Source organism: Oreochromis niloticus, unplaced genomic scaffold, assembly GCF_001858045.2.
Source record: "Oreochromis niloticus isolate F11D_XX unplaced genomic scaffold, O_niloticus_UMD_NMBU tig00000402_pilon, whole genome shotgun sequence".
Taxonomy (NCBI): Eukaryota; Metazoa; Chordata; class Actinopteri; order Cichliformes; family Cichlidae; genus Oreochromis; species Oreochromis niloticus.
The window spans coordinates 166,017-194,009 of NW_020327153.1; the positions used below are offsets into that span (position 1 = coordinate 166,017).

The 27,993-nt window shown below is 38.9% G+C and overlaps 2 long non-coding RNA genes across 5 annotated transcripts; one reads left to right on the forward strand and one right to left on the reverse strand.

Annotated features, from left to right (window-relative positions):
* The first annotated feature begins 11,499 nt into the window (after nt 1-11,499).
* On the forward strand, nt 11,500-22,848 carry LOC109200075 (uncharacterized). Of its 2 annotated transcripts, XR_002060282.2 has the most exons (6): nt 11,500-11,554; nt 20,329-20,522; nt 20,621-21,089; nt 21,780-21,969; nt 22,074-22,174; nt 22,316-22,848. It is a non-coding gene; the product is annotated as an uncharacterized LOC109200075 (long non-coding RNA). The 2 variants fall into 2 exon arrangements; XR_003217326.1 differs by lacking the exon at nt 11,500-11,554 and having other exon boundaries at nt 20,174-20,522; nt 22,316-22,846.
* A 2,442-nt stretch (nt 22,849-25,290) lies between these two features.
* Nucleotides 25,291-27,764, reverse strand: LOC112844592 (uncharacterized). Of its 3 annotated transcripts, none has more exons than XR_003217329.1 (3): nt 27,418-27,764; nt 26,506-26,663; nt 25,291-25,472 (listed from the first exon to the last, which is right to left on the reverse strand). It is a non-coding gene; the product is annotated as an uncharacterized LOC112844592 (long non-coding RNA). The 3 variants fall into 3 exon arrangements; XR_003217330.1 differs by having other exon boundaries at nt 25,291-25,469; nt 27,411-27,764; XR_003217328.1 differs by having other exon boundaries at nt 27,411-27,764.
* Between the last annotated feature and the right edge of the window lie 229 nt (nt 27,765-27,993).

Sequence of the window (27,993 nt, forward strand, 5' to 3'; positions counted from 1 at the left end):
AAAAGATGCAGTATGCACTGTGACCAGAATAACTAAAATCTGAACAAACCTGACATCTACTATAAAACATTCCTTCTGTGGGCAACAACACACATGGACACAGAAAAACATTTCCAGAGTTTAACAATCAGACTGGATGTGATGGAGCAGCTGAGGCAGATCCAACATGTGTTCTGTATTTCATCTTTCATGTATTAAAGCTGCAAAGCAGCTCTGATATGGTTTGTTCTGTCCTGGAAGTTTCACTGTGAGTGTATTTTTTTCTTTTTTAAAAGCTGCTTTATAAAGAGTCTATGGATATAAATTGTTGAACTTACATGATACAGTCAGTGTGATGATATCACTCCACTCTGAGAAGAAATAGTCCCTTCTGCCCCGGCAGCTGTATCCTCCACTGTCAGACTCAGTAGCTCTGATGATTCTGTATTCATTGGATGTTGGAGGTGTGTTTAACTTGGCTGCTCTCCATTCATACGTCCACTGAGCTCCTTCACCTCCCTGAATCTCACATCTGACAGTGACTGTTTCACTCCAGTGTATCAGAACCGAGTTTGGTTGCAGGATCACAGTGGGCTTAATGGGAACTGTTCTCATAAAAATTGGGAGATTAGTGGAACAAAGTCATTATAAAGGCATCAGGATTTTTATGTCTATTGCTAATGACAATCAAATCTATTGTGTCCCACTGCCAATATAAAAAAAAAAGATGTGTTGCTTTCATAAAACAAATGAATGCAGGTAACATCAAGATGACTCAATTTTCTCTCTTTTTTTTTTTGAACTTACAGTAAATGCCAAGGCCACCCTGACAACAGACAGCACATTCATACCAGCAGGAGGCAGTTTTACACTGAGCTGTGCTGTAAAGAGCTCTGCTGACTTAGTATGTGATTGTTTCAGACAGACAACATCTAGAAATAAAATACAGATTAGCTGTTGGATCAAATAGTGATCACAATCTCTAAAGTAAGAAACTACAACTCAAGTACATTTTAGTCAGAAGTCTGCAGGACAAGAAAGACAAAACACAACTACGGGGTGTCAAGTCCGGCTGTGTGGTAGGCAAATTAGGAGCCAATTGCAGGACTCAGAGATGAAGGGGTAAGCTGAAAGAGGCAGCATTATTGTTGTAGGCTCTAAACTCAAAAATACAAAAACCACAGAAATTAAAAAATGGGGGATCAGGAAACCACGAAGTTTGGAAACCACAAGGAAAAACACAGAATTCTCAACACGAGGGAACGATGCAACAAAGAACAACAAAGCAACAAAGAACAGAGCGAGACACAGACAATATATACATTATATAAGGCAATGTAGACACATCTGGGGAACACAGCTAAACAGAGTCAGACTGAAAAGACAGGGGAAGGGAAACTTAACATAATACACAAGAGACTGGAGATTTTCAAAATAAAACACACAAACTGAGACTCAGACTACAACACGTAGACTTGACACTGGGACTGAGGAAACAACATAGAAAAGCACAAAAGATGATAATGCTCAGAGGAACTAGGAGTATAGAACATTAACAGAAGACCTGAGCTCAAACACAAAACTCATAACCAAGAAAATAACATTCAAAAGTTGTCAGACAGTACAATAAATAAATCATCACAATATTAGTTGTTAAGTTATTAATTAATTTATTTTTTTATTGTTAAAGAACTCTGAAGAACTGAGTTCTTCTTGTTAACGTGAAAATGCAGAAGTAAGTGGTCAAAGTAAATAGCTGTCATTTGATTACAAAACTTCCTGCTGCAAGCTACTTACAAAGGCACATAACATATAGTGACTGTGTGTTTATGTGCTCACTGTCAGTCTTACAAACAGCTTTGGTTTGTGTGCATCTGTTTATTTTGCAGTCACTTTGATGTTATCGAAGGAATTATTGCTTTAATTTGTGTCATGAAAGCAAAACCTTGTTTTACATTTTTAAGTCAAATTGTCACGGATAGATGTTATTTTGCTGTTACAAATTAAACTGGACTCAGTTTTGTCAGTTTTCTTTAAGTTCCCATACATCTGATTTATAGTGTTTTATAACTACTATTAACTGTTTAAGGTTATATATATATATATATATATATATATATATATATATATATATATATATATATATATATATATATATATATTTTAAAGGGTAATATTAAAATATTAATATTAAATATTAAAAAAGGACTGACTGCATGGTGGCAAGGTTAAAGAGCCTAAATAATTTAGGTGATATATGTGTTTTGGTCTTCACATGAGTGCCTTCATCTGGATTAGATACATACACAGAAAAGAAACTTCTAGATGAAAGCAACAACCTCTTCAGTAAATACACAGTCTGCTTCATTAATGACTGGAACATCTGCTCATGTGATTAAACACTTTGGCTCATTTAACATGTTGATATGTTAAATTAAATGATACATAAGTGCTTTAGTATTATACATATTCTATAAAGAGGAAGAAAAGAAAAAAATCTCACCTTGAGTATTTCCATAGAGGACTGTAATGAGCACTAAAGTAAAGATGAAAAAGTGATGAGGCTCAAACTGACAGAAAATAATACTCATGATGACCTCGGGCATTTTGCAAAGGTGAAGTTCATCAAAAGGTTTCTGTGCATATAAACTAATTTTGGGACATCAAAATTTAAGGAAACAAAAAAACTAAAATTTTAAATTAATGTAACAAATTTCAAACAATAAAAATGAGTCAAGTGCAAAACCCAAAGGTGTATCCAACAAAACGCTGCACACTAAACTGAGCCAAGATACAAACCAACATTTTGCTTTGAAAATCATCAAAAAATGCAAATATTCTCAGTTTAAACTCTCAGTTAAACAATTTAAACCAGTGATACACTGTAACTCTAACAAATATTAAATATTTTCATTGATCGGTGCCATTCAAACAGTATCAGAAATGTACTTACAGAATAACCCCGTCATGCAGAGCAAAGTGTCCCCCATCATCACTGCACTCTGATCCACTCTGATGTGATGCAGATGATCACAAAGTGTTTTGTATGAATAATAAATGTAGAAATAGAAGCTGCAGTTAAAACCAGATATGATCCGCTTTTCTCTGACTTTTATTTCTGTCTATCATCTCTCTGTGCTTCCTTCGCTTTTACACCTACCTCAAACAGTTTCTGTAGCTTTGACCACAGCAGTTGTTTGACGTGATTAAATTTCCTGTCCATGGCAAACACATATAGGCTTCTTTCACATGTCGTGTTTCACATGCATCATAGTAGATCTATAATATACAGATGTGTTCTTTTGCTTCAAGTCAGTAAGTCACTTCATAGTTTTTGCTATTTTCTTCTGTGAAAACTCTCACGACATTTTTGAAGTGTCCTGTGAAACCATATTAAGTTGCAATGTTCCTCTTCTCTCAATTCTCTGGAAACGTGGAGTCATCTTATCAGCCAGTATTTTTATATCTACAGATATTCATGGTGTCATTTTTAAATCCTAAAAAAAAAAAAAAAAAAATCATACTCCTACCTTAGCGACTCTGCAATCACAGCAACAGTCCTGTTCTGGACTCCATCTGAACACAATATCTTGGTCTGATCGGACAAAAGTTCTCCCAGCATTCATCCAACCAAATCCTTTTTTTTTTTTTTATAGAACAGTTTATTTTTGAAATTATATGTGTTGTTCTTATGCAGTGTCCTTTGTGCTGTCTGAGCTGGAACTCAATTTTATTTATTTATTTTTTTAAAGTAACTGTCAGTCAGATGTATCTCTCTCTCTCTCTCTCTGAATTCACATTTATACTGTCTTTTCATTTATTTATTTATTTATTCATTTAGTTATTTTAATGTCCAGTGGATAATGGAAAACATAGGTGCATTTTTATTGTTGTTTAAATGGTCACAGGGTTTCTACCGTTTAAATATCACAGTTTTGTAGAATTTACAGCTTTGTATTTTTTGCTTTTGATTGGTTATAACAAGAAATATGTTAAGATTTTTCCTCCATACTTGATAAAAACATATATGATGTATTCCATTGTTAGATTAAATATTCTCATACAGCACTAAAGTGAAAAAGCCTCAGAATAGATCTGTGAATGTTCTCACTTTGTGCTGGAAATTTGTTTAAATGTGGCTGTGACCCCAAACACAGGACATGACACACTGTGTGGCTGAACTGTAGCTAAGGCTTGACACGAAATCTAAAGACAACAGTTACATTCACAGTTACATTTATTATCTGACGACATATCAAAGTAACATTAAGCACTGACACATTTGATCTGAGAACAATTATTTGTCTTGCGTGGACATCAATGTACAGATTAGACCTGAGCAACTTCCTAAATATCAAAAATAAGGAAAGAAAATCCAAATAGGGGATGTGAAAAGTTATTTAAAAGCTGCAATTAAAAAAAAAAGGTTTATTTTGAAAATTACATGTTGTGGATCAAGTTTATGTAACTATGTGTAAATTTGATGTATGCATTTCTAGTATTTAATTTACAAAATGTTTTGAATTACACCCTCCTTAAAACTAAACATTGATATTGATTACAAAGACATTGATTACTTCTACAAAACCAAAGCCCAGCCCTCTGTCCAAACTATTTAATTATGTGTAGAACACCACATCAGAAGATGCTGTGATGTATTACCTAACTGATGGGGATGACCATATGTCTTGTTCTATAGCCTCATTGTTTTTGTTCAGCCACTGCCAGAGCCTTACACCACTTGGCCCGTCGGTAACTATTACTTCTTTCCGGAGTCCCACAGCTTCACCCACCACTTCATCTTGATGGATCCAAGAACACAGACACATGTAACTGAGTGATATATGAGCATTTACAGCATGTCCATGCAGAGACTCTTGAGGGCAGCTGCTTTTCAGTGTGGAAAACAAGCTCTGCACAGTTTCTCTTGATGCCCACACAGCTTGTTTTTCAGTAATCCATCATGTGTCATCATGACAACAGTTTTTTTTATCTGTTTACACAGAATATTATGCATACTTAAATGTAGCAGTGATAATTATTACTATTATTTCACTACAGATACATCATATAAAAATCCACACAGAGATCAAAGTGAAACTTCCACTGTGCCTTTTGTATCTTTTGTCAGCTCTCTGTTGTTTGCTGCACGCTGCTCTATGCTCTTTTTAACAGACCGCTTTTGGCTGAAACCACAAGCGGCACTTCCTGTTTTCTCGGTAGCCTGACTCGAAACCATGATGTTTTTCAGTAGATTAAAAATAAGCCTGTGGCAGAATAGATCTTAATCTGCACTTTTACACACATGCAGGCATTGGAGCCTGCTCAGAGGAACAAAGACTCTTTTAATACTGCTTGATATTGCTTCTCATCACTGTGGTTTTTTGTAGATCTGAATTTAATATGTTTTCGTTTCATTGTTTTAAAAGTTTTGCATTAATGAAAAAGTCTACAGTATTGTGTATTTGCAGTTTATATTGAGAGATTTGTCCAATGACACAACCAGAGGTCAAAAACAGTCTGCTCTGGTGCTCAACAGCTCCAAAGTTCTTCATGTGAGCAGTTGAGGTTGTTGATTTTGACCATACACTATGTACTTCACACATGATTGCAGTGCTGCAAATATAGTGCTGCAAAGTAGAAAAGGCAGAAAGAAGGCTGCAAAGGGACAAGAGTCACACACACACAAACTCTTCACAATCCATTAAGAATTTGATAATTCAATTAATTTCAAAATACTTTATTAATGAATGGAACTTCTACTGAGACAAATAGGACATACAATAGGACTTCTGGGGGTGACACTTCATGACACTAGGGGGTGTCTCCCGTTTTGACCCCAGCTTCTATGGATCTTGTGCTCAGAGCTTGTTCCTGTGCTGCCATGATTGGTGCCCCTGTTCCGTCTTTCAGTCCAACTTTGTCCAGCCAATGGTAGGATTTCTGAATGTCAGCCACTTCCTCTATCTGCCGGTGGTACATACCGTGCAGGGACCTATCGTTCCATGATGGTTCCTCGTCTTACTCCATTCTTGGGTTTCTGCTGCCTGAGGTATTCACTAAGCATGTGATCCATTGTAGCCATCTTCCTGATGTACTCATGGAGGTTTGTTGCCTCATCAGTGGTTTTGGCAGTCCTCTGCCTCCTTTTTGTTTAGCTTATAGTTTCAGGGTGTTGGACTTGGGGTGAAACTCTCCATGCATGGTCAGGAGCTTCCTTGTCTTGATGTCAGTGGTTTCTGTGTTCTCCTTTGGGTAGCTTATTATCTCAACAGGCTATCTGATCACCAGCAGGGCATAGGTGTTGATTTCCTGGACCTTGTTCTTTCCATTCAGCTGACTCCACAGGACTTGCCTTATTCTCTGCAGGTATTTGGTGGTTATGGCTTTCCTAGTGTGATTCCCACTGCCGTAGGTACTTGCAGCTGTCCTTGATGTCTACAATGTTGCCTTCTGCAATCCTCTTAGTTCTGACTACATTCCTTCTCTATCCGGTCGTTAAGTCTGACGTCACTAGCCGTGTCTGGGCCTAAACTCTGCTCCAGGTCCATATATAAAATGATCACTGTAGCATTACTGAGAGTTGAAAAACTGTCTAGTCTTTCATCTGTAATAAAATGATCAGCGTTCTTCTCTACCAGGTGTAACAATTGAGTTTAACATCCAGGCATCCATGAAAACGGAATTTATGACATTTAACGGAGTTAGAAGTTAGCAGCAAGTTAGCTCGCTAGCTTCCATCTAAATACAGTATAGCATGTCCTGACTGCGGGGTTTTGGAAACAAATTAAAACGTACAGCTCTGTTATCACTTCCAACATAAATGAAGACAGAAAACTAAACAGCAGTGACATTTGTAGGGTTGCTGAAGTTTGGCTAGCTGGTATATAATGATGTGCTACCTGACCGCTAGCGACACAGCTATGTTAGCATAATATAAACAAGCTAACTTTTTTTCCACTTGATAAAAGTTAACGTGAGGGTTCTCAGTGGTCAGGAACAAATGAAATCGCATGACAGGATGCTGTAAAAGGACTAAACTTCAGCCAGGAGAACAACTGAGATAATCCATCCACAATACGAGGTTAGTCCAGGGGTGGGCAACTGCAGGCCTCAAGGGCTGGTGTTCTTGCAGGTTTTAGATGTGTCCTTGAACCAACACAGCTGATTTGAATGACTAAATTAGGTCCTCAACATGTCCTGCAGTTCTCCAGAGGCCTGGTAACGAACTAATCATGTGATTCAGGTGTGTTGACCCAAGGTGAGATCTAAAACCTGCAGGACACCGGCCCTCGAGGCCTGGAATTGCCCACCCCTGGGTTAGTCATTCATATACTGCTGCATGGGCTGGGCTGTAGTTACATAAGATTTTAAAAACTGAGCTTAAATAAATGATTAGCGGTAATAAAAGCCGAGGGAGGTCAACAGTGATCACTGACTGTTTTTAGGAGCTTTTTGAGATTAAATAGAAGAAAATACAAAACATTAAACATGTTAACAACACAAAAGCCATATTAAACGCAGACTACTTTAGGCCCGGAAGTAGGATTCGTCACGTCATCACTTAACGACCGGATATGACCTACTGACTTCTTCTCCAATCCAAATGACATTCTGATCTAGCTGCTGTACATCCTGGCATACACCTTGATGTCATCCATGTAGCTTAAAATTGCTCCATTCTGTAGGTGGTATCCGTCTTGTCAATGATCTCACAGAGGGGGTTCAGGCCTATGCAGAACAGCAGTGGGGACAGGGCTTCTCTTTGGTAGATCCTGCCCTTGATGGCAACTAGTGCAATTGGCTTGAAGTTGGCCTCTGGTATTGTCCAACACATTTCATTTCATTTTTTATTTTGTTTCACACATGGTACAGCAGTAATTCATTTCCTATACACAACCTTCCTTTCAATTAAAGTAACACTGTTTCCATGCATGAAAAGGAGCAGGAAGAAGAATAAATTCTTACTGACACCTGCCCCCTATCTGTGATAGTACAAGTACGCACTTACAACCAAAAATACACTCTGACACTATTCTGCACACAGCAAAACAAAACAAAACAAAACAAACAGAACAATATACTCAACAATGAGCAGTATCACTAAATATCAAACTAAAAGGATAAGTCTTTCTACAATTTAATTCTGTTATTATCAGCTTCTTTATATTGGTTTATCATTTTCTTTTTATAGCAGATTTTAAATTGAGAAACATTTGTACAACCCCTAAGATGATCATGGAGTATTGTTCAACACATACCCACTGAATTCCTGGTGAATGTTCTTAGGGTCCTTTTGATCTTGTACAGTTCTAGGCCATGTGTTGGGCATCGAGACATAGGTTTTCTTGTAGTCAATCCAGGCGGTGCACAGTTTAGTCAGCCGATTTTACAGTCTCAAGCAACTCCTGTGTCGACCAGTGGCTGGTGTTTTTCCCCTCTGGTATTCCTGCTAATTCCTTTATGACCACTAGTCATGTATTGAGCCATATCTCTGTTCATGTTAGCTGCTATGATGCCTCACAGGAGAATCCGTTTGGTACTGACGCAGGTTATTGGCTGTAGTTGGATGGGACCGGACCTTTATTGTCATGGTCTGGGTGAGCAGCTGGGATTTTCCATCAGTGCCAGAGCACCCTTGGCTCCGCCCGTGGGCAGGACTTCCTCAGCTTCGCGCATCTGGAGCTAATTGGGGCAATCAGGCCAAAGAGGGATTTAAGCTCTGCGCTGTCATCTCCTCCCTGCCAGTTCGTCCGCTACCTGATGTTAGTAACCGGCTCTCACGTTCATGCTGCTAATCTCAAGTTGTTTGACTCGCGCTGTTTCTTGTGCTTCAGGACCTATTCTCCAGTGTCGACAGCTGCTCACCACTTGGATCTCAGCTTCTTTCCACCTCACTGGGAAATATCTCCAAACCTCACCTGCCTGCCCTCCTGCTCACCCACCACTTTGGATCCAACGAACCCCAAGTCAGCCGTTTCACCTCCCCCTTGATACCACGCCTCCACCTCCTGCAAGTAAGCTGAAAAGACTCTCATACTTACCCTCTTTAGTAATCCACTTCAACCCAGCTCTAACTCCGCTCTCCCCAGTGTGACCAATACTTACCTGCCTAGATCCAGTTCTCCTCACGTTCATGCCACGCTAATAATTCCACGGCTACGTTTCCACACCGCAGTTTGCCACGTCCTTGTGTTTTCACCCATATTATATATTCACCAATAAATTGTGTTAAAACGCCCTCCTGCCTCCGCTCCGTGTGTCTGCGCTTGGGTTCTGTTCAAGTTGCTGGCCTCCGTCCAGCGTGACAGTTATGGGGATCCTTGGGGTTCAGGACCAGTGTTCATCAAGTTACTTGATAAAAGTAATTAGTAACTAATTACTGATTACTTCTCCAAAAAAGTAATCCAGTTACTATACTGATTACTACTCAAAATTAATTAGTTAATTACTCGGTTACTTTTAAAAACATGATGCATAACTTGAACAGGTAATACAGCAAGAGACACGTCAGCCCAATTCTATTTTTTCTGTATAATCCATCATATAAAATGTAGTTGAATGGAAAAGTCTCTTTATAAAACTTGTTTTATTAGTTTTAATCTTTTAACTTTATGCATCAAGCAAAAATTAAATTATGTGCAACAGTCTTTGACTTGAAGAAATTTGTTTAACATTTAAACCTATTTTCTGCATATTACAGCATATAAAATGAAATAATTCTTTGTGTTTACACTCACTCTTTCAAATATGTGCAAGTAAAACACAGCAGAAAATAAATAAAATCAAAGACTCAGCGGCACTGAGTTCTGTTGCTCTTAAATCTATTTTCACCTATTTAGCAGGAGTGGAGCAGGCGGAGGTTTGCCTGTTACCACAGCGGTCATCTCAGTGAGGAGATCCGGGGGTTTCTCTGTGAATTTCACATTCCAGTGGCAGCGTACTAGGTACTTGCTCAGAAGTTTAGGGGGTTTTTTGCTGTAAAAAGAACATTTTCCTACGCAGTTTACAGCGGACGCTAATGTTTTTGTCACTTTTTACAGAATCAAACTCAAAGTAAGCTGAGTACTTCCACGCTTTAAACACTGCAGTCATACTCTCTCCCCCACTCTATACAATAGCCATTGTTGATCTGCACACATCTGTTACCACAAACATCACACGCGCTTACGTCATTGTAGCGCTCTCACAAACAAAATCATGGTTTAGTAATGCAGCATGCTTACGGTAGAGTAACAGTAATCTAATTACTTTTTTGCAATAGTAATTCTTTACTTTAATCGTTACTTGAAAAAAGTAACTGATTACGCATTACTGCCCATTTCTGTTCAGGACTGTCTGGCCTTCATTTAGCCATTCTGGGTGCGATTCATCTATCAGCTGGTTCATTGGTGCTGCAGGATGCTCATGGAGTCTAGTTGGAGCTTCTTCAACCATTAGGCGTGAATCATGTCGGGGTCTAGTGCTGTCCAACTCTTCATACTGGAGACCCTTTCTTGGATGTCAGCCATTTTAACTGTTTCTGGAGCCTGTTCAGGGAGGTTGCTGTGGTCTGCTCTTAGGTCCACTAGCCACTGAGCATTGCTGTTATGGGTTGCATCCTCTCCCAGATGCTCCCCCAGTATTACTCCATCTCGAGCCTTGGTGGCTCTATTCTCATATTGTTCCAAGACTGAGTCTTTCCTTTGCAGTTTCCAAGGCCTCAGGTAAGAGCGGTTTGATATACTTCATAACCACCCCATTGTTCATTAGACCTTTTTGCGTGTGCGTGTGCGTGTGCGTGTGCGTGTGCGTGTGTGTGTGTGTGTTTAGGCAGAGTAACGGGTATATTTACAACACAAAGGGAGCTGTTTTCCTTCTGCAACACACCATGATGTAAATAATAGACTCTTAACATCTCTGGGGAAAAATCAAAACCCAGCCAAGCAGATGAATTTGTCGTAATAAATAACTAAACTGCGCCCTCTGTTGGCTACCAGCTCTAAACACAACCCTGTGACTATATTTGAGCAACACGTTCTCACTCCCAACTCGTCAAATGTGTGACGCATGGTCAGGCTCCCTCTGCTTCACTTATCGACGCGCAGGGTACCCCCTCGCGTCGAGAATTGACGTGCAGGGTCCTCCTATTGAATACTATGCTGCTCCCTAAACGTTGTTTATCGACGAAAAGAGATTTCCGCGCAAGAGCCTGTTGTTCGTATATTTATATATTTCCGAAATCACATTGTAGTGACGTATACTGAACACAATATATTATATAATGTAAGCAACTACCTGAGATACAGCAGATAAATTAATTATAGGCTATTACTTTTGCATTTATGGAGGGAGTGATGTATGCTGGGTAATGGCACAGCTAGCGACTGGGTGACTTTATTCACCCGCTTCGGCTGTTATCAGTCCATACAATGGGCGTTATTAGCACAAATCAGTCCCATAGATATGGGCCATCCACCTGCTAGATTGTTCAGAAGCTTGTTCTCATCCATCCAGATGGAGGATCACTAACAGGAGCGTGGAAGACTCCAGAATCCACTCTGGCTGGAATCCGGTGGATACAGCAGTGTTACAGGTAAGACCATTTAAACGGACAGCATTTATAAAATGACTATTAAAAGTCAGCGAGTGTCAATAATGTTAATGTGGTTATGTTAGTAATACAGCGAGTGCTAATATAACAGCTTTAAGATGCATTTGTAGATATTATTTATTACGTGTTTTACCGTCTTTATGGTGCTAGCTTAAAGTTACGGTGTAAACGTTAGCTTATATTGTAGTAAAGCTGTTACTGTTTAAAGGAACTGCGGTCAAGTGAGCCCTCACTTGCGAAGTCAGAGTCAAGCTAGCCGCCCCGCCAGCCGCACCTAAATTGTGGTTGCACTACTCTTACGCGTATTACGGTATGGATGCCGACTGGCTTAGAAACGCAATCTTTTGTGTCCTGACACTATTTAACTTCACAATCCACTCCGTTTTGGTTCATCTCCACTTTTCCCCTTGTGATCCACAGCCAAGATTACTGTACGAATCAGAGAAAATTAACAATAACATTTGCCCAATATACAGAACTGTACTTTTAATATCTTCATCTTTGACCTCAGATTACATATAAACTGTACGAGGTGACACAGATATTTCACTGGATTCTGACTCTAGGCAACCCCCACTCTTCACCCTGTGATCCACAGACAAATTTACTGTACGGTTTTTGAGAAAATTGATAGTAAACTTTGCTCAATTTACTCTACTGTACTCTATATATTCTCATCTTTGACCTCAGATTACAGGAAAACTGTAAGAGGTGACGCAGATATTTCACTGGATTCTGACTCTGGGTGACCCCCACTCTTCACCCTGTGGTCCACAGACAAATTTACTGTACGGTTTTCCTGAAAATTGATAGTAAACTTTGCACATTTTACTCTACTGTACTCTATACATTCTCAACTTTGACCTCAGATTACAGGAAAACTGTACGAGGTGCCGCAGATATTTCACCGGATTCTGACTCTAGGCAACCCCCACTCTTCACCCTGTGATCCACAGACAAATTTACTGTACGGTTTTTGAGAAAAGTGATAGCAAACTTTGCACTATTTACTGTACTGTACTCTATATATTCCCATCTTTGACCTCAGATTACAGGAAAACTGTAAGAGGTGACGCAGATATTTCACTGGATTCTGACTCTGGGTGACCCCCACTCTTCACCCTGTGATCCACAGACAAATTTACTGTACGGTTTTTGAGAAAATTGATAGTAAACTTTGCTCAATTTACTCTACTGTACTCTATATATTCCAATCTTTGACCTCAGATTACAGGAAAACTGTAAGAGGTGACGCAGATATTTCACTGGATTCTGACTCTAGGCCATCTCCACTCTTCACTCTGTGATCCACACCCAAATTTACTGTACGGTTTTTGAGAAAAGTGATAGCAAACTTTGCACTATTTACTGTACTGTACTCTATATATTCCCATCTTTGACCTCAGATTACAGGAAAACTGTAAGAGGTGACGCAGATATTTCACTGGATTCTGACTCTGGGTGACCCCCACTCTTCACCCTGTGGTCCACAGACAAATTTACTGTACGGTTTTCCTGAAAATTGATAGTAAACTTTGCACATTTTACTCTACTGTACTCTATACATTCTCAACTTTGACCTCAGATTACAGGAAAACTGTACGAGGTGCCGCAGATATTTCACTGGATTCTGACTCTAGGCCATCTCCACTCTTCACTCTGTGATCCACACCCAAATTTACTGTACGGTTTTTGAGAAAAGTGATAGCAAACTTTGCACAATTTACTCTACTGTACTCTATATATTCCAATCTTTGACCTCAGATTACAGGAAAACTGTACGAGGTGCCGCAGATATTTCACAGGATTCTGACTCTAGGCAACCCCCACTCTTCACCCTGTGATCCACAGACAAATTTACTGTACGGTTTTTGAGAAAAGTGATAGCAAACTTTGCACTATTTACTGTACTGTACTCTATATATTCCCATCTTTGACCTCAGATTACAGGAAAACTGTAAGAGGTGACGCAGATATTTCACTGGATTCTGACTCTGGGTGACCCCCACTCTTCACCCTGTGATCCACAGACAAATTTACTGTACGGTTTTTGAGAAAATTGATAGTAAACTTTGCTCAATTTACTCTACTGTACTCTATATATTCTCATCTTTGACCTCAGATTACAGGAAAACTGTAAGAGGTGACACAGATATTTCACTGGATTCTGACTCTGGGTGACCCCCACTCTTCACCCTGTGGTCCACAGACAAATTTACTGTACGGTTTTCCTGAAAATTGATAGTAAACTTTGCACATTTTACTCTACTGTACTCTATACATTCTCAACTTTGACCTCAGATTACAGGAAAACTGTACGAGGTGCCGCAGATATTTCACAGGATTCTGACTCTAGGCAACCCCCACTCTTCACCCTGTGATCCACAGACAAATTTACTGTACGGTTTTTGAGAAAATTGATAGTAAACTTTGCTCAATTTACTCTACTGTACTCTATATATTCTCATCTTTGACCTCAGATTACAGGAAAACTGTAAGAGGTGACGCAGATATTTCACCGGATTCTGACTCTGGGTGACCCCCACTCTTCACCCTGTGATCCACAGACAAATTTACTGTACGGTTTTTGAGATTGCTGTGTTAACAGAGTATGACAGAGGCTAAGAAAATATACGGCCTACAATAATATGAAATTTAAGCAACAAATTAAAAAATTTCCACATTTGCTGTCATTGCCATGTGTTCAGTAGAGCATTAAGTAGTCATAAAAAAAAACCATATCTTTGAAATATCATCAGTAAAAGAAATACTCTCACTATGTAAGACATGTTAGCAAATTCAGTTAATAAATACTGTATCAAATCTATACAGATGTTTAAAGGCATAATGCAAAGCATGTTTGTTTCTTATGGCTCACAAATGTGTTTTCCTTTAACATAATTTACATTTCATTTGTACAGTTTCACAGACGAAACAATAAAATAAGTTTCCTGAACTGTTCTTCATGGCCAAGATTTTGAATCCTTTTGAGGGTGATGCATTATCCATGAAGGTGGGCAATTTGTTCATTGACCTCTGACCCTCGCTGACTCTGATGCCTCCTAATTCTGCTTCCAGCCTTGATGATTAATTTGTTCTTCCTTTTGGCATCCCTGTCACTGATGCTGTCACCAGTTGTCCACCAGTCTAATCTGCAATTCCGGTGAACCCAGAATTACCTGTATCTTTGTAATGTTTCCAAAATATACACTATATGTTGATGGGCATTGTCCCACTTTTTTTCCTTTACAAGTAATAATCTCTATGGTTTTAATGACAATTCATATACAGATTGTGGAGGACTTTTTATTCAACACTAAAAATAGTTCCTCATCAGCAGACTGTAGTACAATTTCAGCCTACCGTTAAAAAACCCATCCAATGCAGCGTTATCAGAGAAATTATGCAAATGATATGTTTGCATGTACTAGTAATCTATTTATCATTTACCATGATTCCTGCTCTGATGATTACTTTCTTCTCCTTCTGTAATTTTAATAGATAAAGGATGTTGAACATTAAGCTCCAAACAGGATGAATGAGGAAGACCACAGAGGAGAATCATGGATGTAGTGAAAGAATACATGCAGATGGTTTTTTTCATGGTCGAGGAGCAACTTCTGATACTATCTTAACACTAGGTTTACTAAACCTGCGCAAATTTGCGTAACTTCCCTAAACCCAACACCCCCTAGAATTACTGGGTTTTTTATTTTCCGGTGCAAGTCCTGAGGTGTTAAGCACCCCTGCTGAGATTTTCACAGGTCGTCAGCTCGTTTCTCCTCCAGCTTTTGTTGTGCAAACCACCCATTATCCTCGAGGCCTGGCACATTTGCATTTGCTCACTCAGAGTTGCTCAGACCCAAGGCAGGCCAAACCTCTGTGTTACAACTTTCCGAAATGCCTGCCGTGCTGACCTGCAAATATAAAAGACACACATTCACAGCTTCCTTTACTCTTAGCCCAGATCTTCCATTGTTCCATTGTCACTGTGGATATGAGGGAGTGGCATTGCTTGACTACAGCACAGTGCTGTGCATAAAAGCAGACTGATCCAGGCGGGAGAATCATTTCTTGTTTGCATTTCTGAGAACACTTCAGGAAATGGACGAAGCAGATTCTGATGGAGGAGAGGTTTCATTTGTCCAGCAGGCCACTGATGCCTTCTCAGAAGAAGCTGAAAAGGAGACGGAACAAGAACCCAACATGCCTCCACGGAAGAGGCCCCGTGGTACTGGGAAGCCCAGCCAGAGCCACACAGCAAAAGACGGCACTGTGTGGGTTGAGGAGGACATTGGAATGCCCACTGCAGTAGCAAATCGTTCGTGCTTCACTGCGCAAGCTGGGTCCACAGAGTCTGCTGAGGTTTGTCACTGCCATAGTAGATATGATATTTATATAAACCCATTTAGAGTTAGGTTGATAAACTAAATTTACCATTTTCTATTTGTTTATCTTCCGACAGCGTAAGATTACAAGTGTGCTCCAAAGCTTCCTTTGCCTGTTAGACGTGGGAATGCTGCAGACCATCAGAGAGTGCACGGTACATCAAGCCCGCAGAACAGAGCCGGACCGGAGTAATTCTAGTGTTAAACAATGCCTTTTATTAGAACATAAGCATTTAAATGGAGTAATTGTATTTGAATTAGTTAAATATGAGTGGGCAACTCAGACCATGACAAGACTGCATTTGCTCTAAGAAATTAATAAAAAATTTTAGACATATTGTTGTCATTATTTTTAATCTTCAATTTTATGTTTTTTCTTTAAGATAGTATCAGAAGTTGCTCCTCGACCATGAAAAAAACCATCTGCATGTATTCTTTCACTACATCCATGATTCTCCTCTGTGGTCTTCCTCATTCATCCTGTTTGGAGCTTAATGTTCAACATCCTTTATCTATTAAAATTACAGAAGGAGAAGAAAGTAATCATCAGAGCAGGAATCATGGTAAATGATAAATAGATTACTAGTACATGCAAACATATCATTTGCATAATTTCTCTGATAACGCTGCATTGGATGGGTTTTTTAACGGTAGGCTGAAATTGTACTACAGTCTGCTGATGAGGAACTATTTTTAGTGTTGAATAAAAAGTCCTCCACAATCTGTATATGAATTGTCATTAAAACCATAGAGATTATTACTTGTAAAGGAAAAAAAAGTGGGACAATGCCCATCAACATATAGTGTATATTTTGGAAACATTACAAAGATACAGGTAATTCTGGGTTCACCGGAATTGCAGATTAGACTGGTGGACAACTGGTGACAGCATCAGTGACAGGGATGCCAAAAGGAAGAACAAATTAATCATCAAGGCTGGAAGCAGAATTAGGAGGCATCAGAGTCAGCGAGGGTCAGAGGTCAATGAACAAATTGCCCACCTTCATGGATAATGCATCACCCTCAAAAGGATTCAAAATCTTGGCCATGAAGAACAGTTCAGGAAACTTATTTTATTGTTTCGTCTGTGAAACTGTACAAATGAAATGTAAATTATGTTAAAGGAAAACACATTTGTGAGCCATAAGAAACAAACATGCTTTGCATTATGCCTTTAAACATCTGTATAGATTTGATACAGTATTTATTAACTGAATTTGCTAACATGTCTTACATAGTGAGAGTATTTCTTTTACTGATGATATTTCAAAGATATGGTTTTTTTTTATGACTACTTAATGCTCTACTGAACACATGGCAATGACAGCAAATGTGGAAATTTTTTAATTTGTTGCTTAAATTTCATATTATTGTAGGCCGTATATTTTCTTAGCCTCTGTCATACTCTGTTAACACAGCAATCTCAAAAACCGTACAGTAAATTTGTCTGTGGATCACAGGGTGAAGAGTGGGGGTCACCCAGAGTCAGAATCCGGTGAAATATCTGTGTCACCTCGTACAGTTTTCCTGTAATCTGAGGTCAAAGTTGAGAATGTATAGAGTACAGTAGAGTAAAATGTGCAAAGTTTACTATCAATTTTCAGGAAAACCGTACAGTAAATTTGTCTGTGGATAACAGGGTGAAGAGTGGGGGTCACCCAGAGTCAGAATCCAGTGAAATATCTGTGTCACCTCTTACAGTTTTCCTGTAATCTGAGGTCAAAGTTGAGAATGTATAGAGTACAGTAGAGTAAATTGAGCAAAGTTTACTATCACTTTTCTCAAAAACCGTACAGTAAATTTGTCTGTGGATGACAGGGTGAAGAGTGGAGATGGCCTAGAGTCAGAATCCGGTGAAATATCTGCGTCACCTCTTACAGTTTTCCTGTAATCTGAGGTCAAAGATGGGAATATATAGAGTACAGTAGAGTAAAATGTGCAAAGTTTACTATCACTTTTCTCAAAAACCGTACAGTAAATTTGTCTGTGGATGACAGGGTGAAGAGTGGAGATGGCCTAGAGTCAGAATCCGGTGAAATATCTGCGTCACCTCTTACAGTTTTCCTGTAATCTGAGGTCAAAGATGGGAATATATAGAGTACAGTAGAGTAAAATGTGCAAAGTTTACTATCAATTTTCAGGAAAACCGTACAGTAAATTTGTCTGTGGATCACAGGGTGAAGAGTGGGGGTCACCCACAGTCAGAATCCAGTGAAATATCTGTGTCACCTCTTACAGTTTTCCTGTAATCTGAGGTCAAAGATGGGAATATATAGAGTACAGTAGAGTAAATTGTGCAAAGTTTACTATCAATTTTCAGGAAAACCGTACAGTAAATTTGTCTGTGGACCACAGGGTGAAGAGTGGGGGTCACCCAGAGTCAGAATCCAGTGAGATATCTGTGTCACCTCTTACAGTTTTTATGTAATCTGAGGTCAAAGACGAAGATATTAAAAATACAGTTCTGTATATTGGGTAAATGTTATTGTTAATTTTCGCTGATTCGTACAGTAATCTTGGCTGTGGATCACAAGGGGAAAAGTGGAGATGAACCAAAACTGGGAGTGGATATTGAAGTAAAATAGTGTTAGGACACAAAAGACTGCGTTTCTAAGCAGGTCTTCATCCGTACCGTAATATACGTAAGAGTAGTGCAACCACATTTTAGGTGCGGCTGGCGGGGCGGCTAGCTTGACTGTGACTTCGTAAGTGAGGGCTCACTTGACCGCGGTTTAAAGGATGTTGGGACAGAAATATTAGCTTCTGTCATGACTGATGAAGTTACTAGTTAATAAAGTTTCCAGTAAAGTGATTAATCGCAGCCACAGATTGACAGTAAATATCTCGATTAGCTTCAATGTATCTGTAATAAATATGTGCAAGTTTCAGTGCTTCGTTTAAACTGTATGACACTTATACTGACCCAGGGTCAGTGTAAAATACAATCCTAGCTGTGTGAACAAAGCCTGGCTCCTTTAATCCTGCATGACAAACCTCAGGATGCAGGTTATTATTACTCTTTCCTGCTGGCACACCTGTCACACCTGAGAGTCAGCTAGAAACTTACAGTGACGTGGACATCATGCAAAGACTGCCAGACTCTGTAATACTGTAAATGATCAGTGACTCAGGTTAACACTAAACTTTAAACAGTACCTCTGTGTCTCTGTGTGTGCTGAACATTTAGAATCAGATTGAGTCAGGCTGCATCAGCTGAATCTGTTATTTGTAAATATCAATATTTTTTATTCAGGTGTTGGGATAATATGTAAGACTGCAGTGAAGCGATGTACCAGATTAATCCCTGGCCAAAGGTATCGTACTTAAATCAGACTACTGATCCAGCCACATCAGCCTTTTGTGAGGTCTGTTTAAAGTAGACTAAAAATGAACTCCAGGTTCCTGAGAGGTGGACTGAGAGCACAGAAACACATGTTCATACATACAGCTGCAGCAAGCTTACATTAATTTTAAATGGATTTGTTACTCTGATGTCTGTCTCTCTGTTAGTCCTCTGACAGACTGGTACCTGTCCAGGTGTGCTCTACCTATGACTACTGGGACAGGCTCTTGCTCCTGTAATAGAAATTTTCTATTATTCTCATTTAAAGTATTTAAGTGCTTATGCATATGCTTAGTTGTGACACTGTTATAGACTGTTCAGTGAAAGTTTCTAAAACTAGATGAACTTACTTCAGCATCAGCAGTTTGAGAAAACAACTCCCTTTACAGGTGCTGATAAGGCCAAGGGCACAAAACAGCTTAACCATTGATCCGTTAGGTTTCATAGCAAGGCACGTGAAATGTGGTATGATCAGTTTGTAACTTCCTCCCTCTTTCTTGGAATGCAAAGAGGAGTGTGAGCACCACTTCTGTGGCAGAGCTGACATGACTGTGAACTTAGATGTTTGATGTGTGTTGGCTCTCCTGCGCGCAGTAATAAATAGCTTGATCACAGCTCTTTCTGTGTTGCAGACTTTATTTACAAAATTCCACAACACCCTCCCACTGTGAACCTGAATTGAATATTCAGAAGAAAATGAATGGATAGACTGACATTTGTTTAAATACTTCTAGAAATCTGAGCTGTTGGTGTGGTAATAATATTAGAGCTGGCAATCTTTCTAACTGAATCTTTACTCTGAGTCATGCTACCTGAGATTAATTCTATGTTTACCTGACAGCCTGGAGAAATGTGCTGTGTGAAGAATGTAAATCAAATCAGATCTTAACTGCTTACATTTAAGGAGCCTGGTCATATTTAATTGTAATATGAACCAATGATTTTCTGATTGCTGATTCTAAGAGAGTCTGTGTGGAAATCCTGTTTGACTTTTTGTCATTTTACTTCTCTTTTCTGTTTTCCAGAACAGTTCGCCACAGTCGCTGTCCACATGGGTCAGTGGGACCAAGCAGCACTCTGCTAATGTGAGACTCTGACCAGCAACATTCAGCAAGACCCAAGCAGTGTTTTCTATCTCCCAGCTGGAGTTTTTTGTTTGTCTGTAACTGGAGAGTCAGATTTTTGTTGAGGCTGGAGGAACAGCCTCACACTTGCAGAGGTAAGTCAGTTTGTAGAGATCCCTCCCACCCTGGCTTTTATGTGGCAGATTTCTTATCTGAAACAGTAATATTTCAGTGACTGCTGCTTATACCACAGGTTAATACACGCTACTGATCCCTGATGGGAGAATCATCACCTCTGCCAACAAAGAAGCCTGATGGATATTTGTTTACAGTCTGATAATGGGACATCATGCTGTGCATCTTCACAGTTTGTCTCTTGATTATTATTCATACACAGTAATGTGAAGCATGCTCATATCTAGTATAACCAACATGGTGCTCTTCATTTATGGAGGCTGTTGAGTCTGAATGCTGGATGTTGTGTATCTCTTGTTCTCTGGGCTTTGTTGTCCTCAGTCTTTTTGCAGGATCAGAAAACAAAACCAGGATGACCGTAAATGTTTCTTCTCCAATTGGATGATGATAAGACTGTGACACGGGATGCCACCTTTAGTCTTGTGATGAAGCAAAGCTCAGGAAGAAGTGTGATTAAATGGTACCCACATGTGTGCTGCTGAGAAGGATGTACAGGGGCACCTGCAGCCAAATCCAAGCCTCCTCAGGTTAGTTGTAGTTGCAGAATGCTTTAGGACTGAGACAACTGAGGCATCAAATGTTTGATTAAACGGATGAAAAAGAGAAGTTTCTTCCCCGTAATTATCACTTTTTAAAATCTGTAGCAACTTCAGGTCCGTCAGCGTGCTGAGGTCACAGAAACAAGAAAAGCAGCTTCAGAGTGTTGTTTACAGTTTTCTGTCATCATGATCTCCCCTGAAGTTTATCACTATTAGGCAAGCAGTAAGTCCACAATACTGTAATGATGATTCTGACTTTGGTCACAGTTGCATAATATTTTAATAATATACAATTATTTTTTGTAATTCATATTTTTTCTGTTAATCAAAAATTTACTTTGTGAAATTTGTATTTGAGAATGCAGAATGTGACAATATATTTTTGTTCAGTATTTAATTTCTTTTAGTTGCAATTGTTAAATCAAAAATAAATAAATATTCTAATTTAGCAAACTAATTTATCAAAAATATATATACATATATCTGTATTAGTTTTTATACATTAATTTGACACCTGTATTGAAAATACCATATTGTATTCATACAGAATCAGTTTGGTATCATTGTTTGTCTGATTGCTGAAACTAAGAGCTAGTTTTGATCTAATGTATCCAAACTCGAGCTCTAATGTTTCTTCACCCTTGTGTGTGTGATATGTGATTTCCTACATGCTGACAGAGCAGAGCGGCAGTTTGTGCTCACAGATGGTGACGGTGTGGAGAGACGGTGGTGTTTCCTCAGAAGAACTAGCAGAGTCACAAAGGGCACGAGTCCTTCTCACCACCTTGACTTGTTGATCAGTGGATACACTTGTCTCCCCTTTAAAGGAGACACTCTTAGAGAGAGACGATCAGAGTCATCCTTAAATGTTAGTGCTTTCAAATACAAAAACATTTTTAAAGGACAAAAACGAACATCCAACTTTGGCTGTAATACAATTAAATCTTTGCATGTGTGTTTTCAAACTCTCAGATGGGCAGGATATCACTATTAGACTGTCTAACCTGCCGGAGCAGCACTGAATGACCACCACACATGATCAGTTCCTGCAACATTCAGCAGCTCTGCTTTTGGTAAGTAGAGTTACCTAACTACAGTAACTTTAAAAACATGCCATCCATTTCTAACAGCCTGGTTACTTCCTGTCAGTTATTTTAGAAACCATGTGGTCACCTGACCTAACACTGTTTCTTCTTCTTCCCCTTAATGTTGAGGTGTCAAATGTCCAACAGCTGGAGAGGAAACTACACCAGTGTACTGGGATGTTTCACCAACACGTGCCAGACGCTGTTCCTTCATGGTGACATCACCAGAGACGGCCCCGCCCACCTCAGGACCTCGCCATTGATCATGATGATTTTAATGATGACAGCGAGCGGAACTAAGACTGTAAAAATCAGAATGTTTAGATGCTTTCTAATTATTAATGAATACTGAGAGCCTCTTTCTGTGTTTTGTCTGTTTTGTTTTTTTTTACCTCATTTGTTACTAACAAAGTTCACCAAACTCACACAGTTTACATTCTGTATGTTTCCATCTTTACCAGCCACACTCTACCCGCAATTAAGAAAATAGTCCTTAGAAATTGTCGTTTTTCTCTTTTGTTATTTTGTAATTCAGTGAATATACTGCGCTGCTTCCTTTAATTGCGTCTCACATTGCTTTAAGTTTTTCCAGTGTTCAGTTATTTTTTACTGCTGTTTGAATTCTCTGTATGTTTGACCCTGTAGACTGTTTAATGGACTGCTTGTCTTCCTGTTTGTAACCGCTGCCTGTTTTTGACTAAAAGATTTGGATTTCTGACTTTAACACAGCCTCTGCGTGTCCTCCCTTTGTGTCCTCTTCCTCTGTGAATGTGTTGCATGTGTCACAGATTCATTTTATTAACAGCTTTCCCACAGTGAGTTGCATCAGCATTCATTCACAGCACATTTCAGAAGGATTCAGATTAATACAGTGATTTTACAGTCAGAATTATCCTGACAGACTCCCACTGTAAATTATCTTTCATCAGGTCAATTTTAAAGTTCAGTATTTCAAAGCAGGAGTTATGAAGAATCATACTGGCGTTAGGACTGTAACAATATGTACATACAAAGTCAAAGTTTTTTAATTATGCTAGAATATTGGAAGACAATCAGCTTTTAGTGTTTTCTGCATATTAATTATACTGACACAGAGATGGTGACCCTAACTGTACAGAAGTATACTAAACAACTGACAATCTAACAAACATTACTGGCCTGAGCCGTCATGCACAGTGAGTCTGATCCTGTGCTGTGAGAGTCTGATAAGCATGTTTCTGGTCAATTTGGAAGAAATAATATCACAATGTCGATCTTTTTTTCAATATTCCTTTTACAACATAAACTGTGATCAAAGCTACTTATGTTCACAGCATGTAATAATACTGACAGTCCAGTGCATTGTGGTCTGTTGAGCTAGGGTTAGGAATTCAGACATATGTAATCAATCTCTTGCTGGATATAACAAACACCTAGGAATTCATATTATAATTTGATTTTCATGAAATATTCATATTCAGTATCAGTCATTTTATATTATAACCACGTATCCACCCAGGCTCATGGTGGGGCAGGGCTCTGTCCTGGGATGCTTGAGAGAAAGGTAATGCACACCCTGACCAGGTATCCAGTCTGTCAGAATTGTTTTCAATATTTGGTTCTAAAATATGAGTGAAAACAAAAATCCAACTAGGATTCTTGCATATGATGAATGAAGTCTGTCTTTGACTGTATTGTCCAGCTGATCCATCAAACCCCCAGTAGGTGAACCTTATTCATGACATAACACAGTAACAATGTAAAAAATTAAACAGCAACAGTGTAAATTTAAAGTGCATTCTAAACTCCTCTTCAATAAATTATATGGATGTGCAGAGAGTCATTCAGGACTGTAAAACGTGAACTACAGAACCCAGAGTCTTCATCATTAAATCTCTGGTTGCTTCATTTTTCTATCCTATATCAGATACTTTAAAGGTTTTAGTAAAGTTGCATTGTCATAGTGAGGCAAAGTGCTTTATGTGTTTGTGCGGGTCATGAACGGCTGTAAAAGCCCTTTAATTAAAGAACAAAGCGGGGTTTGAGTTCGAGTTACGGCAGACTGTCGCTACTTCTAAACGGAACGCAGCCTTCCTACGGCGGACAGCTAACAACAGGAATCGGACGCGCGGTCCACCCTAGTCCACAGCAACCACCATAGCAACAGCCTAGCATGACTTTAAAAACATATTCTGTCTTCATAACTATCAAAAACGTGAAATGATTTGTAAAGCATGAAAGTGTTACAGCTGCAGAGAGCTATGGCGGTATCTTTGGAAGCTGTTTACATAGCTAACAATATACGATGTAACCATGGAGACAGTCAGTCACGTGAGCTAGCGGTGCATGTTTACTACAGTGAATAAGGTGATTGTGTGCACAGCGTCCACACGCTGCACAGGGTAAAGACATTACTTCAGTATTGTTTTCTATTTATATATGTTTGCCTTCTGCTGACCATCACCTCAGGTTCACCATTACAGTTTCAGCATACAAATGCACACTGTCTAAATATGAACACATTCAAAAAAAATCATGTCTCAGAAATAACCACAGCTGTTCATGTTTGTCATTAAAGTTTTATTTGTAAGAAAATTGTGAACTTCAAATTGTGTATCAAATCAAAGAACATTTGACAAGTCTGAGTCATTCCTTTGCCCTATGAGAGCTGGAATAAATATATATCCTGACAGTTACAGTTGAAACAGTAGCGACAGGTAGAAATGGGATCAGATTAATCTTTGCTTAGTCAGACACCTCCTGTGTTGGCCTTAACCCAAATTTCCCTCGGGGTCAACCTTCAGGATCAATAAAGTTTTATTGAATTGAATTGAATCATATTAAAAAACAAACAATAGCACGATTTTGCATCCATTTCCAAATTGTAGTAAAGCAGCCCACTCTCATAAATAGGTAACAGAAATGTCTCTAATGTAGACGTGTACAGTCTAGTGCAAGCATTAAAAGACCATAAAGGAAACACTAACATTTATGTGAAACTAATTGTAATAAAAAATGAGCAGGTGATTTACAGATTTAAAAGAAAGAATCTGAAAACAACACTTTTTTGGTCTAAGTGGTCAAAGCAGACAACAGAACTGATGTTCAAGAACAAACTGTAGCTGCACTAATATTACACATCTCCATTGTTGTGGTGAACAGATATGTTGCTTTTAAAACCACATGCAGTGTGTGACCATGACTGTCCACTGAGACCATGAACGCCACTTCGCTGAAGCATTCTTCTCCTTCTTCTTCTTCTTGCCATCAGAATGGAAGCAGACAGAGCACGAGCTGCTTTGATCTACTGAAAGGAAAAAGCAGAACATCTGAGCTGAAACCATTAAGATAGAAACAATCGTTCAATGCAGTGTCTCACGTAGCTTAGCCTGCTGCAACTGTTGATACAAGCTCAGTACAGTTAACACAGGGAACTCCAGTGTGGGAACTAGTGGCTTTAGGTTGATAGTCATTTAACTTTCATGCATTCATTCATTTAATTCAGGAGGAAGAAATGTCAGGTTGGTGCAGGCTGGTTACATGCATTTGCTCCCATGCTGTCTTTAACCAAATGACTTGGTTCACTTTATGGCTGGGCTGTATGTGGGGTTATATCATGTTAATTGGGCAGGAGTACCTGTCCCCTGTTAGGCTTAGGTTTCTCCATAAACAGAGCTTCTAAGTCTTATAGCTTTTAGCACATCTGTAGCTGTGCAGGCTGACAGGTTTTTGGTGGCTCTTTCTACCCCACACTGGTTGTGAGTGTGTAAATACCCCCACTAGTTCTTTTGGGTTGCAGTTAACTTGGGAGGAAGGGGTGGATCTGCCAGGACTAGATGAATAAAAATGATCTGGGATACATAAATTTCATAATGCAAGCATATATCTCTATAAACCTGGTCTGAGTGCTGCCATTTTTTACATTCAGTTATTTCTCTTAGAAACGTTGGATCTAAATAATGAATGTGTTACAGTTAAACTGAACTGGTCAGTGTAAATGGCTCATTGGGACAAAGAAACCTTTATATTAGATACCATCACCTGATATCGAGTGTCAAACAATATCAAAGCTGTAAAAGCTGTTTAGAGTCAGAATGTATAAAAACTATGATTGTAAATAAATTCAAACAAGTGAGCTTTTCTCTTCGTGCTGAATATCAACACTGTCATTTCTCAGACTGTAAGATAGAATTTACTAAATGGTTGATATACATGAAAAATATGTCCATAATCACAAATGACCATGAGAGCCAGTAGAATTAATTCAACTAAACACTCAAAAGACGTCCTTAAATGCTCTTTAAGTGGCAGAACAAATGAACAAACAGTTAATCGCTTACTTGAGATGAAATCTGCTCAGCTACTTTGAAAACAGCTTCTAACTGGTTCCTCCTTTAACAGGATGACTACTCAGGGGTAAGGCCATCATGCAGTCCAGCAACCTTTATGGTCCTGCTTTGATTCACCAGGAACTATTAGGGAAACCTTTCAGCACCTCCTGTGAAAGACACAGGCATAAACACAAACATTTATTAACATGTTCCACAGTCTTCCAGTTTGATTTTCTCATCCTGTGGACAACAACGTACAGAGATGCAGGTTTATGTTAACTTTTGTAAGGTTTCTTTACTGAACACATCCAGCTGCAGCTCCACTGTGATCCTGAACTGGATAAGCGCTTAAGAAAATATGTCAATAAATGGACAAACATCAGCTTACTATATTTATCCAAACAGACGGGACCAATAATGCTTCACTGAGTTAGAGACTTTAACAGTCTCTTCTATGTAAGAATGTCTCGTGATAGACCTGCAAACTTGACAACAAAGGTTTTTCAGACTACATGTAGCTGTCTTCTATGTCAGCTCACACATTTACATTCATGTCACACTTATTTCTGCTTTCTCATTTTTATCATTATTACTTACATTTTGATTGGATACCTTGAGTTTGTAAAAGATCAGATTACATAATTGGGATACAATTCAATACAATTCATGTATCCAATTCAGGGTTGCGGGAGGATGAAGCCTATCCCAGCTGATACAGGACAAAGACAGGCTGCTAGTTATCGCAGGGCTAAGACAATACGTGTAACAGAAAATCCACTTAGATGTTTGATATTTCTAATAATAATCATAATTATGACTATTATTTGAAATATTATTTAAAGGTTTCTCTATAAATACATTTGAATTTTTTTATAACCCCTAGAATATAAACCTGAGCTGTTTCAGATTCTGACCTCTGACCTCAGTGACCAGGCTGTGTCCTCACTGCAGCTCCCTCTTGGAAGTACGTCTGCTTCTTGTCTTCCCCCAGTGTTGACCGCCTGCCCTTAATATCACGTACTGTACCTGAGGAACAAAACAGGACAAACACTTGCCTTCATTTAAGAAGTACATTCATACAGAGATAATCTATGGAAACACACTAGTTCACCCTTTGGGAGGAATCAGTTCCTGTGAAACATTTCTGTAAATCAACATCGTGGAGAATGAATGAAATGACTTCTTCAGGTGACTCAGCAGTCCCACACTGACAAATGAAACTTCTGTGGAAGAAGAATCAGGATTTTTTTGATTTCAAATCAGGTTAAACTATTAAGGATGAAGTAGGAGTCCTCATCTTTGCTCTTCTGAAATCTTTGTTAAACAACAACAAACATAAATTAGTAACAAAAATACAGCTGAGTAGAGGCTTTACAAATCACCAGCAGCCATAAATTAATTAATTAATAAATAAATGTAAATTTTAATCGTCAAATGTTTCTGAGCCGTCTTCAACCTGCTTTTAACACATTAAAGTCCCACAGTCAATGCAGCCTG